The sequence below is a fragment of the Anas acuta genome, chromosome 3, assembly GCF_963932015.1.
Source record: "Anas acuta chromosome 3, bAnaAcu1.1, whole genome shotgun sequence".
Lineage (NCBI taxonomy): Eukaryota > Metazoa > Chordata > Aves > Anseriformes > Anatidae > Anas > Anas acuta.
Window position 1 is genome coordinate 47,196,717 of NC_088981.1, and position 20,425 is coordinate 47,217,141.

General features: G+C 34.8%; 1 protein-coding gene across 2 annotated transcripts in view; it reads left to right on the forward strand.

The window, feature by feature from the left end:
• Positions 1-20,425, forward strand: part of PRKN (parkin RBR E3 ubiquitin protein ligase) — a 759,823-nt gene that overhangs the window by 38,267 nt on the left and 701,131 nt on the right. The gene's annotated exons all lie outside the window — the stretch shown is intronic.

Below are 20,425 nucleotides of genomic sequence, written 5' to 3' on the forward strand. Positions count from 1 at the left end.
AAATGTTTATGAATGTGTAAGTATATTTTCTAGATGTAAAGCTGTCTTTCAGTTCAGCAGTAAAAAATGAAAAATAAAATGTAGCCCCAGTTCAGTTCTCAGTTACATCAGTGTAATTCGGTGGTAAAGGTATATTTCAATAAATATACCTAATCATTGATTTAGATCTGGATCTCTGAAGATCTCAACCTAAATCTAGATCAGGTTGCTCAGGTCTTTGTCTTTTCCTTGCTTGCTTACCATACTGTAAAACTGGTAAAAATTAGTGCCTTCAAAGGTGACCAGAATTTTGACCTTAGACATTTTTTTTGGATAGTGTATTGCAAGAGAATTTGTTAGTCATGAGAAGATTCAATTTGAACAATCTTAGTCTAAACTGTAGCTAACAATATTACATTTATAATGTCATGTTGTAAGGCATTAGGAATTGAAAGTTTATATGCATTACATGCATCCTGGAAATGGTGTACTGACTGCCATATCTTTGTGAGACAGGATGTTTCAGTATCTGGGTCCTTTCAGCAGTTGCTGTCTCAGATGGTACTAACAATTCAATTCCTGTGTATACCTGAGCTGCACCTGTAGAACTCTTCTTTAGAAAACGGCTATGATAAGTATACCATTTAACTCATCTGCATGGTTGCTTTATAGTGTGCGTACTCCACCTATCTGGCATTGAATTGAGAGTTATTCAGGTTGTTTCAGATACACAAAAATTTATAGCTCAGTTTCATATCTTTTGTGATTAACTGATTAAGAACAAGAATATACAGCACAGATTTCAATTCTGAGATATAATTTCTGACAGTCTTAGTATAATGTATAGAGATCAATGTAATACAGATTTAAAAGTTCAAAAAATTAATTGTTAAGAGTTGTGAACAATTCTAAACATTTAGAAGCACATTTATGAAGTATTCATCTAGTTTTGCATTTACTGTAGGCACTGTAAGACACCTTTTTGGAATGTAATCATTCTGTATTGCTAGATAATTTTGATTTAAGATGCTTTTACATATTTTTTTATACGCTTATATTGTGCTACTTGCGTGTAGTTTAATTACACAAGACCAAAAACTAAGTTGAAAATGCTTCACAATTACTCAAAACGCTGAAAATATTTAACATAATAAACCATTCATAAGTGACCTATTATAAATGCAGATTTTTAAAAAGAAGCAGTTCACTTTTAAATGCCGAGTGTTCAAAATATCTTGTGCATTAAGCTGCCAGCTCCTGACCTGCAATGGTTGATGGCACTGCAAATCCCGAAAATGGAAGGGGAAATTGGTAGTAATTTAGTAGTGTTTCCAAAATCCTATGAAATCAGTGGGATTCTGTCCATTGGCATTAGTGCATGTTGAAGCAGGTCCATAAATGGCATAAATTTCATACACACATGAAATTGCATACTACTGTGTTACTAGAAGTAGAATTTAAAGACAAATATTGGTGGACCTTTTGCAATGGTTCAAGAAAGGTCTGCTAATTTACATCTGCAGAGCACTGGACTAAACCTTTTTTTTTTTTTTCTTCTTTTCCTAAATGCTTACTATATGTGACTTGCTTTTAACTTTTCATATGAATCAATATACTCTGATCAGGTTACTCCAGCAGCTCAATCACTTCCCATGGAAATGATCTCATTGGGAGCTGATAATCAGAACTGCTTTTTATTGTAGATGTAGGACAAAGAATTTCAAGAGCGGCATAAGGGTGCAAGTCCTGATGGCCGGGAAAAAACATTAGGGAAAGATCGGAGAGGACCGCCAGTATTTCAGGATCCATGAAAGGTTTTTATGAGGATGTCCTATAAAAAGTTTATATTCTGAGTAATTGTCTTGCTCTATAGCTCTTTGATAAGCTCTTTCACTGTCAATGCAGGTAGTTAGTTTCATGGTTGCTCTCTGATACAGTCAACTGTGTTAAATTCATCATTGTTTTCAGTAGTACAAGACTGGGTTGCTTACAGGAACTGGTAATGGTTTTGGAAGAGCTTTGGGAAATATTCCCACTAAAACAGTATTTGTTGATGCAATGGTTAGGAGGATTCTGCTTAAAGCATTTCCCGGATCACATTTGTAGATTAATTCCTTGTTATTCAAAGTGGATTGTTAAGCATGGCTAAAATGGGCTCTAAAAAGGTGCTGGCCAAATCATGTCATAGGCTTGACAAAGTTCACATTTTTGGCAAACAGACATTTGAACATTTTTGTAGTTGTCCTTTTAAATGAGATATGAAGACTAATAAAGCCACTTTGGGCTTTTTTAAAGGATACTGCAAAAATATTATCCATTGATCATATTGTCTTTTTATTTACAAATTGAAATAACTCACATGATAAAAATCCAGAAAGTGGCATTGCTTTATGGACATTTACAATGCTTTTCTAACAAACAAAAAATGTTTTCATTGATAAAGTTTCTATGTATTAAAAAAGGCCACATAAAATCCTGTTCGAGCAGTTTGGAGAAATGTCCTCTAACTACTTTGGAATTTTAGTGAGAGAGGGAGGGGAAGAAAGAGGAGAAAAACACTGAAGGAGCTTAGTAAGTTTCTTGACTTGCAGAAATTGACAGATTTCAGTCCTTCATTTCTGTAGGGTGCCTCAGCTAAAGGAGCTTTAGCAGTTTTATCTGTTCTTGTTTTTCTTATCGTATGTTTTACTCTAGGTTAATATGGAGTTAATCAGTAGAGTTTTGTTGTTTTGTCTCTGTCCTGGACATGACTTTTTTTTTCCTTATTTTTTTTCTCTGTTACTTAATTTACCTTAATATAAGAAGCATTTTTTCCCCTTCCCCTTTCCCCTTAACCTTTGAAGGAAGGGCTAAAGGTATTTGAGGTCCGTTAAACACTATTTCTTTTTTTTTTTTTTTCATGTGCCCCTGTAATGCCTATTTTATACTTCATTCATCTGATTAACTCAGATTGGAAGGGAGCTCAGATGGTCATCTAGAGTCCAAACCCTTGCTCTATGTCAATTCAGACTAGGTAGGTAAGGGCCTTGCTTGATAAGTCTTGATAAACTCCAAGAATGGAGATTGCACAACTTCTTAGGCCAGTCTCTTCAGATGCTGGATTGTCAGCACTTCAGTAATGCATGAAAAGAGAAAGGGTTAGATGTGAAGCCAAAAGTTTCTATGTTCTCTACCCACCCAGGTAGAAAGTTCAATTATTGCTTCTAGGACAATTTATTATTTGACAGAGGTGACATAGGACATGGACATAATGACATATGTGTGTTCCAAACATCTTCCTTGTTTGGCTCTCATAAAATAGCTGTATATTGAGAATATAACACCAGCTAAGTTTGCCAGTGTTCTGTCTGGTATGTTAGACAATATCTTCAGAAATCAACGAAAAGTTGATGGTATTCTTCTCATTCTAGTCCCAGTATTTTTTTTGTTTGTTTGTTTGTTTTAATCCACTGTAGTTACATTGTCAGTTCTGCCCCTTGCCTATTTCTAAGAGCAGAGTATTATGTTTTCAGGACAGGCTGCAGCTGATTCTTACTGTGGGGTCCAGCCAGAACAACAGTTTGAGAGGATGTAAGGTCAAGGTAAACATCCAGTGATGTATTCCTCAGTCTTTCCTTGCAGTTTAGGAATTTTCTGAGCTAGAGTTTGAAGCTGCACCTTTGTCTACTAAGCATGGATAGATCTTTTTCCTTGTACTTTATCAAATTGCCTTTTGAACCTATGTGTAGATAAGGAAAGACTTGATTGACGGGAAGACTGTTGTCATCTGAAATACAAGGAGGCAAAAGCTGTTCACTGTAACTAGGGGTAAACTAGGGCAGAGGTAAGGAAAGCTTGATAGCAAGAATAGAAATGAAAAAAGAGGTAATGAAACTGTGGAGGTGATGAAAAGAGATTTTAAGCAGAAGCATAGAATTTTTAAATAGAAATTGTAAATATGACTGGATTTTAAACAATTTAACAGTTTATGCTCAAGAAACTGAACATTGGTACAAATGATAAGAGAGAAAGACAGAGCATCCCATATCTGATGATCCTGCACTCCACAATGAAACCTTGGGAAATTAGTCTGTATTACATGTATCAGTAAAGGTTAATGCTTAACAAGTATAATACTGTTTTTTATGTGATTTTTATTTCTGTTCAACAATACAACCAGCTAGTTAAAATCACTTCTCAAAATCACTTCTCAGCTATTTTAGCCTGGGCATTCTTAATTTTTTTTTTTTTTTTTTTTTTTTTTTTTTTTGAAGCATGAGAGTGTAATATTGGAAAGAGTGGGAATGATTGTTTTACTACCTAACAATCCAGAAGGTATATGGAGTCCTAGAGTATTTATATATGTGCAAAGGTGACAGCTGTTTTGTAAATTAAATAGGGGAAAAATAGAGATGGATGAAACTTAGTAAAACAGTAATAAAATTAAACCTATTAAAATAATCTTCTTCAACTGAATAAATAGAGAAACGAAAACAAGCTGCTGTTAGCAATTAGCATTGGGAACATTTATTTGATTAGCATCAGTTTGTGAAAATTACAGTGTTTATGACTGAAAATTTTATTTTTTTCCAATTTAACTTTACTTCAACTTGCAAAACTTACGATGTTTGACCTCTTAGTTACTGCAGGTAAACCTAGCCATGCCACAGCATATGAAATACTCAGCATCATCAGTTCCCTTTGAATACATTGCTTCCAAGAGTGCTAAGGAGCTCAGAGAGTTAACTCATCACAGTACAGAACTAAAATCCTGTTCAGTTGTCCTGATAATGTGTTCTATTAGGAGTTTTTTTTAAAAAAGAAAAGAAATAATAATAATAATAATAACAATCTCAGTGATTAGAGCAGAACATAAAAAAGGATTTGGTATTTGGCACCCAGCATGTTCTTACTACTGAGCTCTTTTAAGTAGAGCAAGGAATTACAGCCACCTGATTTAATGCAGCACATACATGTAAAACTTAAAAACAAACAAACAAACAAAAAACAACAACAACAACAAAAAACACAGCAGTTGACAAAGCCTACAATTTTAGAAAAAAATAAATAATATTAAAACACTGTCACCAAAGGAAAAGAACACAATATGGATCAAATGTTTTGCATTATGTATTATTTTTCTAGTTTATTAGCATTTCTTTGTCCAGAGGCTTAGGTCTAGGGAATCTTCAAGATGCTTTCATTAAGTTAGATGTCTTAAAATTCTATACTAGGAGTCCTAAACAGTAGTGTGTGCAATGAAGATCTTAATTTGAAATCATTTGGGGGCAGGATGAAAGATCAATGACAGTATCAGTTAAGTGTATAAGAGAAATCAATTTATAACAGATAAGTCACTAGTTGTTAATGGATTAATTAAATACCTTGAAGTAATACCTTAAATGATTTATAGACAATGATGCATCAATTGACAGTACACTGATGTTCTTTGATTTATTGTTCCTTTTTCTCTCTGAAAAAGATATCTGAAGTAGAAAATTCATATATAAGGAGTTGGAAATTACTGATTTTTTTGGTAGTTTACTGGTCAATGAAGTTCAAAAGATGATTTCAAGCATTACACACTAAATCATGGAAATGAAATGCCAACATTATTCTTATCAAATAAGTTTTCATTTTTCAGACATGAAATCATAGTCATTGCACAGGTAGTTCAGAGTCTGTAATTTTACTGTATTAAGATAATTCATGCTATTTCATAAATCTGTGGACTTTTTACTCTTTGCAGTATTATACTGGTCAGACGTTTTGGAGTAGTAATTATGATGGCCTCAGGTGCTTAGGGCTAATTTTCACACTACACACATATACATAAGGATCTGAATAACTAAGAAAGTAGAATTATTATTTTGGCTATAACAAGCAGGACCATGAAAATAAATAATAGGTCATTTAGGATAGTGAAAACTTTAACTCAAAAAAAAAAAAAAAAAAAAAGGAAGGAAAAAAAGGTTTTTCCCTTGGTATTGGCCTTGTGTGAAATTCCCTTGGTATTAGCCCATATTTTGTGTGAAAATTAATATTGGAATTCTCTGATATAAAGGAGGAAAAATAAAAGGAACGCCCAAAAAAATAGTCAGAAGCAATCCACAAAGAAAGCACAATCTTTGTGCTATCTAGCTACTGTAGTTGAAGTTCGCTATGTTTATCACTCAGAAAAATCTGGAGATGCAAATATGAAAAGCAATTTTAGGTACCACATGTACTTCAGCAATAAACGGGGAGTTCTGTGTCACACAACGTAGTATTTAAAAAGGAACGATCAGTAGTTTGGTATTAGTCGTTTATATGTAAGTCTTATTCGAGGTAATGTTAAAGGCTGTCATCTTGAGTTCTGAGGCTTCCCAGAAAGATAAACTGATTTGGATTGCAACATAGGTTGAATGTCCAACTGTAATGTCCAACCTGAAATGAAACAGTTCATACTACAATATCATACTACAATACTGTTTTCAAAATGTTTCTAATTCATTTTGCCACACTCTTACTGTTTTGTATGATACTAGCAATTTACATAAATACTTGAAAGAAGTGTCTGCCTGTTAATAATTCACTTTCACTTTTTCATTCCTATGCCTATTTTGGAAGATATGTACATAAACAACTTAATGTGGCTCATATTTGCATAGTATTCATTTTTGCACTGTACTCGTATTTGCATTAGGAGTAACTGACTGAAATTAATAGAGCAGTAGTGGTATAAGATGGTGAGTCAGGTTCATTCCATGGAAGTGTAGATAATCTTAAATATATTTTCATCACAGTATTTTACTATAGATTTATTAACCTTTACCAAATTAAAATGCATTTTAAGCACTGTTATTTGCATATTTGCTCTGTAATAATATATTGCCATTAGGGATCTTACATAAATAGACATACTCAGAAACTATAATTTTTCCGAAAGTTCAATTTTGTCACTGAACATGAGGCAGACACTGAAAATATTACTGTGGTTAACATTTGCTTTTATTCAATTAATTAATAATTATGGGAGAGCTTACTTTCCTTAAGTGCAGTTATCTCCTCGTGTTTTTAGCGGTTTGCAGTTCATTATGTTTCTAAATGAATAATAATACAAGCTAAGGAATAAGTGCCATTGGGGATTACAGTTGATGATGACCCCCAGTCTGGCTCATCATTTCCAATATTTCTGTCTTGTGGTTCTAAAGATTTTCAAAGTAATTGAATCTTTCCTTCTTGTGACTGAACTCCAAAGGGGCTTCTTTAATTCCCCTGTTTTCTATTATAACCATAAAATTAATTTTTTTATCCCAGGGCCTCTATGTTAGTAAAATTTCCTTAGACACAAATTAAATATGAAAGCATTCTAACTAGGAAGAGAAAAGATTTAGCTTCACTTTGCTAATTGGGTCTGAATAAAAAAATAAATAATATTAATAAAATAAAAAATTGTGGATTTGACATTTAGAAAAATAATAATCTACTACAGCTCAAGCTATGGGAGACACTATCAACTATACTCTGTATATTTGCAATTCTTAAAATTAGGTGTCATTTAAAGGTCCTCAGAATTTTATAGAACTGTGCAACTGGTTCACCCTTAGAGACTCTTAAGGTTGCCTCAAAGGCAACTCTGCTCTGAATTGGAAATTCTCGTGTCATAGTCTATGCAACTTTTAAAGTCAGTGTGGTCTAGCCCTGTCTGTCATGAGAGGGAAAGAACACCACATTTCATGAGTTTCACAGTGAATACTTCCCATTCAGATACCTTGTGTAACTGCACAGAACTGCAGTCTGCCCGCTCAACACAAGTCAATGTGAGGCATCAGTTGACAAAAATGAATCTGAGAAAATAGGAGTTCTTCAGAGCAAATATTAAAGTATCATATCATAGGAAGCAATACACAAAAATTTGAAATAAAGGAGAAGAACCTTTTGTTATCTTTGAAAATTATTCTTGATGGGCATTTAGTAGACATAAATTGGCTATTGAGACCTTGTTAACTTTGCATCCATAAGAACAGAATATGCAAAGTAGTACTCATTTAATAGAAATTCACTTTATTGAGACAATTGTGAAACACAAACTAAATTTTGATCTCTTTTCTTCAGCTGGACTGAATTAATCTGTGGGTTATTTTTTTTTTAATAGTTACTGTGGAATTTTTCAAAACCAAGAGCTGTTCTTCTGCAGTGAGTTGAAACGCATGGCATTGCTGTGACCTTGTGACAAAATTATCTAACAAGGCCTGTAGACTACCTGAAATCTGTTTGCTTCGGATTTGGTTTTGTTTTAGTGCGCCATCAAGTAGTGGAATATTTCATTATTTTTGAATATGTCTGAGAATAAAAAAAAAAAAGATTGTATTGTAGCTATGGATGACTTAATGTTGTAATAAATTAAATTATAAGCATTATTATTACGGGGTGTAAAGTACTGTATTTTTTAGGGGGGGGTAAAGTAGTGTAGAAATCTCAAATTATTCATATGAGGAAAATTCCTGTGCTCTATAATATGGAAAAAAAAATAGGTTTTTTTTTTTTTTTTCCCCCTTTGAAATATTGCTAACACAATCTGTTACTTAGTAAAATAAAACACCTTTTGTGGGAACTGTACTCAGTTGGAAAAAATCTCAGGGCATGAGCTTTGCTGCCAATGACTACCAGGTTTGCTGTTGCCCCAGAGCAGTGCACGCGTTTTCTTGTAACAATTTTATGGATATTAATACTTGGAGATGGAGGATATTAATACTTCAAGAAAGTAAATTTTCAGGTGCGCATGATGTTTTTTATTTCTGCCCACATCAAATTAAAGTGATTTCTATTCCCCTTACTTTGAAATGCAGCTTCTTGTAATGCTATTAAGCATTTAAATATTTCTTCTGTGTGCAATGGAACTGACAATTTAATTGGGTGAAATGTTACATGTTTATAATTATATCTTAATGTTTGTTGCATGTTTTGGAAATTGTGAATGAAATTGGCTATTAAATATTTACTCTGAAAAATACTCAGTGATGAGAATGTGTATGAGTTTCTCCTTACTCACTTGTCATTATGTAGTATATTTTTAATTTAAAAATTATTATAATTGTTTTCTTTTGAATAGCTGATATGGGCTAGTGAATGCACTCGCAGTTCAGCTTCACAATTTTTCCTTAATATATTTTGAGTCTTAGATTTTTCTCAGACTTTTGAAATTGTATTGCAGTAAAGTACTGCATCAAAATGAAACCTCAAATCATACGATGAACACCTGCCTCTCCCCAATTTAAAGTAGAAACCATTTTTAGCTCAAACTTTAATATAATAATTTTAAATATAAAAAGGACATAGGATGTCAGTCTTGGGATATTATAACTAAGATATTAGGACTGATTCAAAGCAATAACTTGTGTAATGGTCATGTCCTGATTTTTTTTTTTTTTGTATATATACCATGTTTAGTCAGTGTGATTTTGTATGAAGCAGACACGGCAAGACTATTGTAGAAATGAGTGAAATGATGTGTGCATGTTCTGAATGGCTCAATGTTATAGTTGGAGGATGGCTATCACTGTCAAGGTGTCTACATAGGCAGCATTCTGTAGGATGGAAGCTCATAGGCAGCACTAAGCTGATTCTCAGATTCAATGTGCTCAGCTGAAGAAGCTGAATGATGAGTGGGAGCTGGGTCTCACCTTTGCTGGGTTGGATCCATCCCAGTATGTGGAACTTGTATCAGATCTTGTTTCTACAGATGAAAGTTGTATGAGTCTAGGGAAATCATTTTAAAAGTACTTTCGATTAATTCAGTGGAACAATCTTGTGTTGGTTTCTAAATTGATTACTCTGAAAAAATATGTCTTCTGTGTGTTGGAAGGCTGGGGCTAGGGGAAGTATTTTAAGACAAAGAAACGGGTCTTGCACCACAAAAGCTGTAATCATCACAGTCTCAAAAGTAATTGAGATCTAGTACTTTTTACATAGTTTTCAAATACTTTTAACAGTAAAATACTTGGCTTGGAGTGCTGTCACATGATTTTTTTGAAGTCAAAAGGCTACTCATGCTATTGAGCACCATACTCTAGAAAATGTAAGACTTTGTTTTTATGAATATAGTCTTCATAAATACAGATTTAATAATTTAAGTATGAAAGCATTCCACCAGAAGGGTGATGACTTTGACCAGTAGCTGCTGTGTGTGTGCTATGTGAGAAGCACTGTAGGAAAGCAGCCTGCTTATAACCTCCTGGAAGCGGCTATTCAAATGTTTCTTTCCTTCCATCCCTGCAGAGAATCTGGCTCACAAATGTAAACACTGTTAAGTTGGTAGGTCTTTGTATTTGCTAAATATAGGAACTGCTGTAAGTAATATGATGTACAAATCTTTTCAAACTGATGAACGTAAAATTTTCAGGGAGGCAACTGACAAACAAATGCTACCTTGATCATTCGTATTGCAGCTGGTACCAGCTGGGAGTAGGCCTTAAAATCTTCTTTCACAATATTATTTTGCAGTATGGTAAATTGAATTGTAGGTTATTGCAAAATTATTTTGATTAATATTTTTTCAAATCTGCAGATCTCTTAGTTCTGTTTTATTTATTTATTTATTTATTTTTTCTCGCAATGATTGTCTGCATTCTAGGTAATGAATAATAAATATGGCAAAAGCAAGCTCACTTATTTCATTTGTTGTGTATCTTCTCACCAAGTTCTTCAGAGACTGTTCTAGACATTTCAAATTGCTGTTTCTTTGAATCATACATCATACAGTCATGAAAAATATATTTTTAATAGTAATACAGAGCCACAGGTTATTGTGCTTGAAGGAAAAGAGGGGAGGGGATAGCATTCAGAAGACCCCCAGAGACATTTTGGTACAGCTGGAGACTGGAAAGAATAGCCAAAGTACTGTATTGGAGGGTGCCCTGTAATACCATGTCTTACTATATACGTGTGTGTCTATGTCTATATCTATATCTAATCTATATCTATATCTTTACAGTGAACATGGGCTTCAATTTACTGGAAGTACACCTTTGAGGAACTCTTGAAAACTCATTGTGAAAGTTTCATACAGAATAATACAGTAGCCTAATGCTTTATCCAATGTGTCTGCTGGACACATTTATCCCCAGTGATGGATATGGATATGAGTTTCAGACTTATCTGCACCCGCTCTTTTTCTTTGTTACTGGGGTTACCTCTCAATTTACAGAAACTACATAATGTCAGGAAAATATTTAAGTGTTCGTTGACATCCTGTCTTCAGTAGAGATGTTCTTGTTAAACAAAATGTACAAGCAGTGTAATTCAGTCTAGATATCTGTGAAATGCTTGGCTTGAGTGAGAAGTGCTGTGTTTCTGAGGATAACAGATATATGAAAAATTGAGTTGAAATGAACTTCTAACACTTAGATCACTAGAGTGAATTAATCAGTAATTGAATTTATTCAGTACGAAGGTGCACTGCATTCTTAACTTGTATCTAAATCTGGAAAAAAATAATCACAGAATCACAGAATTTCTAGGTTGGAAGAGACCTCAAGATCATCGAGTCCAACCTCTAACCTAACACGAACAGTCCCCACTAAACCATATCCCTAAGCTCTACATCTAAACGTCTTTTGAAGACTTCCAGGGATGGTGACTCCACCACCTCCCTGGGCAGCCTGTTCCAATGCCTCACAACCCTTTCAGTAAAGAAGCTCTTCCTAACATCTAACCTAAAACTCCCCTGGCGCAACTTTAGCCCTTTCCCCCTCGTCCTGTCACCAGGCACGTGGGAGAACAGGCCAACCCCCACCTCTCTACAGCCTCCTTTAAGGTATCTGTAGAGAGCGATAAGGTCGCCCCTGAGCCTCCTCTTCTCCAGGCTGAACAAGCCCAGTTCCCTCAGCCGCTCCTCGTAGGACTTGTTCTCCAGGCCTCTCACCAGCTTCGTCGCCCTTCTCTGGACCCGCTCAAGCACCTCGATGTCCTTCTTGTAGCGAGGGGCCCAAAACTGAACACAGTACTCGAGGTGCGGCCTCACCAGAGCCGAGTACAGGGGGACGATCACCTCCCTAGCCCTGCTGGTCACACTGTTTCTGATACAAGCCAGGATGCTGTTGGCCTTCTTGGCCACCTGAGCACACTGCTGGCTCATATTCAGCCGACTATCAGCCATCACTCCCAGGTCCTTCTCTGCCTGGCAGCTCTCCAACCACTCATCTCCCAGCCTGTAGCTCTGTTTGGGGTTATTGCGCCCCAGGTGCAGGACCCGGCACTTGGCCTTGTTAAACTTCATGCAGTTGACCTCAGCCCATCGGTGCAGCCTATTCATGCTCCTAAAAATTCATTCATGCTCCTGCAGATGAATGCAAGGAGCAAATAAAGTCTAAACCTTAAAAGCTAACATCTACCTTGAGATACATTTAACATTGCATAACTATTATTTAGGTAGATGTTGTACTGCACTAGTTGTTTTTCCACTAGAAACTGCTTTGGTTTGGGGTGGGCATGTAGAGCTGCAAACATGATGAGCAAAAAATATATGTAAGTTTGAAGACATAAAGTAAGACTGCTGAGGTGTCACTTTTAACAAGTGATTACATTTTATCAATGAAAAGGCTTTATAGTTTAATTATCTAAAGAAAATCAAGGAAACGAGCAATGAAAAGCATATTTTAGACATTCATGGCCATCAACACATAAATAACTTTACACTGAAAACATTCAGAGGTCAGACTCATTGGAATTATAGGTCTGGCTTACAGACAAAGCAGCTGCCCAGAATATTGTAGTATGCTCTTTACAAAATAGACACAAGTGTTATCAACAGTTCAAATACTCTGCACTGTGTCAGATCCTCTGAAATAATATATTTGCAATCATAAGGTAAGGGTGATATTTGAATGAATCAATATTGAATATTTTCAAGCTAGCTCTCAAACTGCTCTGTGGAGTATCTTAAAAAGAATAAAAACTGATTTCCTTTTTTTTTTTTTTTTTCTGCCTTACACTGTGGATTTCGCTGAAGTTTATATGTAACTTTTCATAAAATTGTACTCCAAGATCCTTAAGAGTATGACAAATTACAAGCCATAAGATAGTCTGTGCTATAAATCATGGAAAAGACTTGTGCAAATGTACTGAATGGTGAAGAAATTAAATCACTCATTGCGCATGGTCAATAACATTTTCATATATTAAACAGTTATTGTGTTTATTTCTGTATCACTAAAGCCTGCCATGAGTGTATTGCTTTCAACAATGAAAGGTGACAGCAAATCTGCTTCTGTAAAATAATTAGCACATTCATCAGGGCATATTAAGCAATTGCAACTTATTTTTTTATGTAGAGGATTTTATTTTCAGTAGTACAACTGAGAATCAGCAAACTCGTAAATCACAAAGACAGCAGAATGCACTGAGTGCCAACCAAATAGAAGCTAAACATTTCCACAGAAGAGTGAAGAAAACAAATACTATTTTCTTAAGTAAAATAGAGAAACATTAATAATAAAATAAAAGCATAATAGAAATCTGTATTGCCCAAATGTGTTTGATATATAACATAAACATGACATTGCTGCCAGCCAAGAATCATCCATAAACTCAAAATGTTAGTCCTGTAGTCCTATGTATGCCTTTTTCAAGAAATGCATTTGTAATTGTATTGATGGGTTTATCCCTAGAGGGCCGCTATTACTACACTTGATTTAAGTCTTACGAAGTCTAATTTTCTTCTTCACAGAATAAGAAAATGAGAAGAAAGGATGTGGCAAGGGGAGGACAGACACATGACACAACAAAACAGGGAGCAATATAAAAAAATCGTTATTGAAACTGTAAAACTCAAGGTTTCCCAATGAAACAAATGTTAGTTCCTGTGTTAAGTTATAGCCTGATTTTCTGCTTAGGAAGAATAATTTAGCTTGGAAGGGACCTTTGGAGATCACCTGGTCAACTCAGTCTTCAAAACAGAGTCAGGTTGCTCAGAGAGATACCAAGTCAGGTTTTAAATCTCTCCAGAGTAGAAACTGCACAGCCCCTCTTGGCAACCTTGTTTCACTGTTTGAGCACCCTCATGGTGTAAATATTTTCCCTGTATCTAATTAGAACTTTCAGTCTTCCAACTTATTGACTTTTTTCCCATCAATCGCTGGCAAGAGTCTGGCTGCATTGTCTCTGTGCTCTTCCATTGGGAAGCTGAAAAGAGCACAACATTTTTTCTCAGTTGCCTCCAAAGCTGGTCAGAGCCAGTGTTCTCAGCGCTATACACTTGTATGTAGTGTCTTCTGCTGGGCTTCCTCTTGTATGTCAAGTCTTTCCTAGACCGGGAAGTCCAAAACTGGTTACAGGATTCCGATGCATTCTAACAAGTGCTGAAGACAGGGAAATAATCACCTTTCTACCTGCTGGCTAGTGTTGCTGTTGCAGGCCACTAGACCAGTGGGTTTATGGGCTGCAAGAGCATACTGCTGATTCATGTGCAATTTACTGTGCATTAGAACCCCCAGGTTCTTGCTAGCCAGTTTTCTCACAACCCTTACTATAATTGTGTTTTTCCATCCCAGATCCAGGGTTTTTTCTTGATCTTTGTGAGATTCTTGTAAGACCATTTCACCAACTTCATGAGATCCAGCAGCCTGGCCCTACAGCATATTGAGTACTCGTTGCCACTTCATCTTAGCTGTGCCATGCCATCTCAACAATTGCTTGTTGATGACAACTCCACATCCTCATCTTTTCAGCCTATCTTTCCTGCAGAGGCTGTATCCATCTGCTTCAGTACTCCAGGCATAAGATATTCCTCCACATCTCTCTAATACCAATGGAATCCTAACTCTACAACTGTGCATGGGTTTCTCATCTCTCTTGTTTTTTCCCTGGGCTGCATGTATTCACATACAGGCACTTAAGATGCCTGTATGTCAAAAATCGAAGTGTGAGAACCTCCCTAATCATGTTATCCCCTGGTTTCTTCCTCACTGCCCCATACCACTGTTTTAGATGTTGATAAGCTTTCTGCAGCGTACCTACTTTAAAGCCTTTCTCAACAGGTCATTAAAGCTGTTTGTACTCTTTAGGCAGAACCTTCAATAATGTAAAATGACACAGGCATGCTGACATGAAGGGGATTCTGCTGTTTTACAGCACATAAGAAAATGACATTTTCATTTCCAAGGCTAGTATTCACTGCATTATTAACTGGAGGTATAATTCAGCAATTTCAGTCATCTGAATTTATTCCATGTCTAAAATTCAGAGCTCAGGATTAGTGATGCCTTGAATAGGAGTTTCAGTACTGTTGGTAGAGATTGGAACACAATAGCTGCTTAGTGCTGCTAATACAGTCTGTGCAGTGTGTCATTTGATGGTGACTGCTCTCTCCTGAGCTAGGTTAACTCGGGAAGTGAAAGCTCTCATGGAAATTATTTCAGATAGCTGTAGTGAAACTGTACATTTAGTCTTTTTTAATCTACTCATGCAATATTTTCAGCTTCCCAGGTGGGTGGCTGATCTTGCTTTACTTCCATTTTTTAAATAGCTTTTATCATGCATGTAAATCTTACATGCATCTTAAATCATTGATTTATATAAAAATGTAATACAAAAAGACTCTGATTCAAGTTTATTAGCTATTTGAAAGAGAATTTATTTGAAAACTTAAATCTGGATTGTGATTTTCTAATTTTTATTAATAGTTCCATACCTTATAATGAGGCCAGCCCCAAACTGTTAATCTAAATAAAGTGGTTTTATTTCCCCCAGCACACTGCTAATTAACCTAATTTTGGTCATGCTGTGGGAAAGAAGTAAAACAGATATGAGAAAGATAATGCTTCCTCATTAATTGGCTTATGCCACAGAAGGCCTTGTTTCAATGAAGTCAGACTTGACCAATTTGAACTGGCATTTCTGAACTCTCCTAAGACACTAAAACAATAAGTGGGGAAAAAAAAAAAAAAAAAAAAAGTGTGTAAAAGAAGAAAGCTGTAACTGATCTAGAGGCTAGGATGCTGGGAGTAGAAATGTATTACCTGGATTCTTTGCTCTGCTCATCCACAGATGTATGCTTTTAATCAGTAAAAGTCTTTACCTGCACCCCATCATATGTTTTTATTCTTAAAGATTTTCCCAGCACCTAGACTGGAAGTTGATGGGGAAAAGGTACCTAATATTTTGGTACTCCATATTTTGTTGTTGGGAGCCATGTAAATACCTGAAATAAAACAGATGTCAGGAAGGTATTCCAAGTTCATAAGCACATTTTGTCAGGTTACAGTTTTCCACAGGTTTGTGAAAAATTAGCTGGAATAAAATCTTTTTTTCACTGATGTTAAGGAAAGGGAATGTGTATAGAAAAAAGGGCCAAAACACTAAGGAGGCTGCAATATGGGAGAAGAAAAGAGGACTAGGGAACAGCTGGTTGGGAATATTCTGTGCAGATGTCTTTTTGTCAGAAATCATTTGCTAGTTGAATTTGAATAACACTTTCATCAAAATAGATCTTCCTAAGCTCTTTTGCAATTTGTGTCAAAGTATGAGGGGAAATGATAGCCCTACCCCAGAATGACCCTTAACCTAATATTTCCTTTTCTACCTCTTGCACACTGCAAACTTAAATATTGTTAGAATTTTCTATACCAAATGCATGTGTAAACTTTCAGGTAGTTGCTTGTGTTTGTTTTCTACTTCCCTATTTATCCAGATCTATCACTACTTATTTCTACTATCACTATTTATTTTTGTTATCATTTAGTGGATTATCCCCGGCATGTACTGGTGCCTGGGGTTATTGTTTGGAGGACTATGCACTTCCTCTTGTTGAACTTCATGAGGTTCGTGTTTTACATTATATCCAGACTGTTCACGTCCTTCTGGATGGCACCAAAACTGTCTGGTGTATCATTAACTCCTTTCAACTTTGTGTTACCAGCAAAATGCTTGAATACTCTCTTGAATACTCAAATACTTGGATACACTCTGTCCCATCATCCAGATCAAAAATAGGACTGGACCCAGTGTTGAACCCTGATGTACACTGCTGGTACTGGCCTCCAACTGGATTTTGAATGACTGATCACCACCCGCTAGGACTGGCCATTCAGGCAGTTTTCAGTCCATGTCTCTGTCGTTTCATCCAGCCAGTTTATCAGCTACCCTGTGAGAATCTGTGAGAGACATTGTCAAAAGCCTTACTGAAACTAAGTAAGGCTTGACTGAAGTATGTTCATACTGAACATAAGATGGAGAAAAAAACATAAAATCCACTACTCACTGTGATAAGTAGGTAGAAGTGAAATTTGTATTTTGGTCATGGTAATTTGCATTCCTTACTTAGCCCTAGCATTTATTTGTTTATTTATACAAAGATGAACATTATCAGACAATTGTTATGAGTGTACTGATAGCTTAAAATGATAAATAAAAAGAAAAAAAATGTATAACGTTGCTGATATTTAATTTATTTGTAACTTTCCAATAAGTACATTTAACAAAAATGAGGAAAAGTTAAATTAAATGATTTTTTTTTTTTTAATTTTTATTTTTTTTCTGGAAGCCAAGTGTTTTCATAATAAAGATGCATTAGTTATACATTTATATATGAAGTATCTTACAGTAGAGAAACATTCTGATGTATGCATATATCCAAAGGAAAAGAATAATACATATATCTTTTTAGACATGTACATTTGGTGTAAAGCATGGAAATTGTCTTCTAGTTAGCACTTCTGGCAAGCTAAACCTGGAAAACCGACTGATGAACATTTGTTTAACAGTACATCAAAGCTGCTTCTGGGCTTTTTAGTGCTAGAAAAGAGAGAAGAAGGAGGGTTGTTTGTTTGTTTGTTTGTTTGTTTTGTTTCAGGTTTTCTTCTTTTATTGTGATGGTATTTATAGGGCTGCTACTAGAGGGATATCTGAATAGTTATTGATCTTGGAAAATTGATTTGTTTCTTGAACAATACAAACATACAAAGGAGAAAAGTAAAGTATATGTGTGATATAAATAAGCCCAGCAAAGTCCTTTATTCTTAGCTATTGGAATTGTAGACCTGAATTTGCATAATTAGTTGTTAATCAAAGAGTGGAACTTCAAGGATCTTCTGGGCTGCAGGGTGGTTTAAAAAGGATTTTACTGATTCTTTTAGTTTTGTCTGCTTGGCAGGAATGTCTCAGCTGTATTCTGCAAGTGATTGTAGTTTCTATAATTGATAGTTATGTTAGTGTTCTTATATTGCAAAAGCAATAATTAAGATTTAAACTCTAATACATGGATGGTGAAGTATTGTTAGAAGCAGATGCCCTAAATTAGACATGGCTTCTACAGAATAGATCATTAAAAAATGCTAATTGCTTTCTATATCAAAAGTCATTATTGCATCATTTTAATGCTTGTCAGAGTATATGCCCAGGGCTACGTTATTTTTACACAGCACAAGAAAATCCTAATGCAAATATGACTGTTTTCAAGAATTTCAGCTTCTAGTTTTAAAGTAGCACAATGTATATGACTCTAGCTTTCGTTCAATCCTCTTTTTGTTTGAGATGTGTCTCTTTACAGAATTTGATTGTAGTTGTCATTTGTAGTTCAGCCCATTAAACATTGTGAATGCTAAAAGCATTTTCTGTGGTGAAATTAAAAAGATGTGAAAAAGAGGAACAATTCTCAGGAGAAAACATACTCCAGTTAATAATAACCAGAAGCAGTAAAATTGGTACAGCGATTTGTAGGTAATTAGTCAACAGGACGAAAAGACCATATGGTCAGGCATTATGCATTATTTACTTTTCTGCCAAAAAGTTGTTACAGACAAGTTCTTTCATCTAATTAAGTTACTATTATGATTTTATTTATGCAGTGTATTTGATACTGAATGAAAAGGTAATTTAAAAATTAATATAAATATGTCATAATGCTTTGGTTATTTTTTGGCTGTGTTTTCTCTTCCAGACAGAAAAGATGGTGTAATTTCACTCTTGCATCTGATTTTATATAGCAGGAAACCTGATGAAGTATAATTTTAGGCTTGTTTCTAGTATGCTGTCATTTACTAGTGATAAAAGTCTGTATGTTGCAGCTATCATTTCAAGATTTGAATTATAAGATAACCTTTGCACAATTTTAGAATCAAATTCTAGAATTTTAGGTGATTGTGATATCTGCTGATTGTTACTAAATGGCAATACTGAAGTATAATGTCAGAAAAATAAATATGCTTTCACTGGAGATAATACGCAAGCATAGGTCATTGTCAGGTGACTTCATTACGATAAAGGCAATAAGAAACAATGGTAAAATGTAAGCTACTCTTCTGCTTTGTTAATCCCCTACCTGTGCAGCAGCTCTAAGGTAATACAGTCTGAAAAGTAATTTAAAACATTTGTCATGATAGAAATATGTTGAGAAAAATCTTCATACTTTGCCCAGAAAAGATGATAGGCCCTGAGCAGTTGCACAGTTTCCAGGTGGTCATTAGATTCTGTTAGAAGTCTGAAGGATGTGTTACTTGGCACTGGATGAAAAATGTAATAAAATAGAAAGCTATATTTATGAAATGAAATATTTTGTGTTTCAAAATTAATCTACTAAACAGTTTTGTTTAAAAACTACAAGCTCTAATTTAGAGGCCACATGTTCATTTATTATAAGAATTGTAAAAATGCTATGAGGAAAAAAAAATCTAAAATATTGCAGCCGTTGGGGTTTCTTTGTATAGCCTTTCTGAATACCACAAATATATGGAAATAAATCTGACTATTATCCTCTTTCTCAAGAGAATATAACTAATTTATCAGGACTTGGGTAATAAAATATGTGAGATAATGGAATGTTTTTATAGGTAATAAGATTATTGTAAATAAAAAAGCAACTTGCATAAAGTATTTCTTAGACATTGGATAAAGCTTACAATTTACTTGATAAATGTTATTGTAGAGTTGCAAATGCGAAAATCAGCCCAATCAACCCTCAGTTTTCTATACAAAAAAAACTCCTGAAAACATGTGGAGACGCATATTGAAATTAAATTGCAATGTGTTAATAGTACCTACAGTCGTATAAAATGACTAATGAATGAATACGGAAACACTTGGTACTGGTTTGAGCCATACATTTCATTTTATTTAAAAGTTTATATTCTGGACATTTCCAGTAAAACCTCTTGATTCTGAAAGAAGAAGCAAGAATCGTTTTTGTGTGTGTGATTTATTGAATGTGTGGAATTAAATAATTTCTATGACTTTTCTATTAATAGCAGAAGACAGATAATACTGATAGGAAGATGTATGGGCCAGAATATTTATTTGCACAACAAATATCTGCATTCTTGTAGTGTTTACACATATATGTATAATTATGTATGTGGTAATGGGGTGAATGAATGAATGGTGATAAAGATAGAATTAAAGCCTTGTCCCAAAAACATAGGAGGTACTCCAACAAAAAAGTTAGATTTTCTTTATAATAATATATCTGTCTGGTAGAGGAAAAAAAAAAAACAAA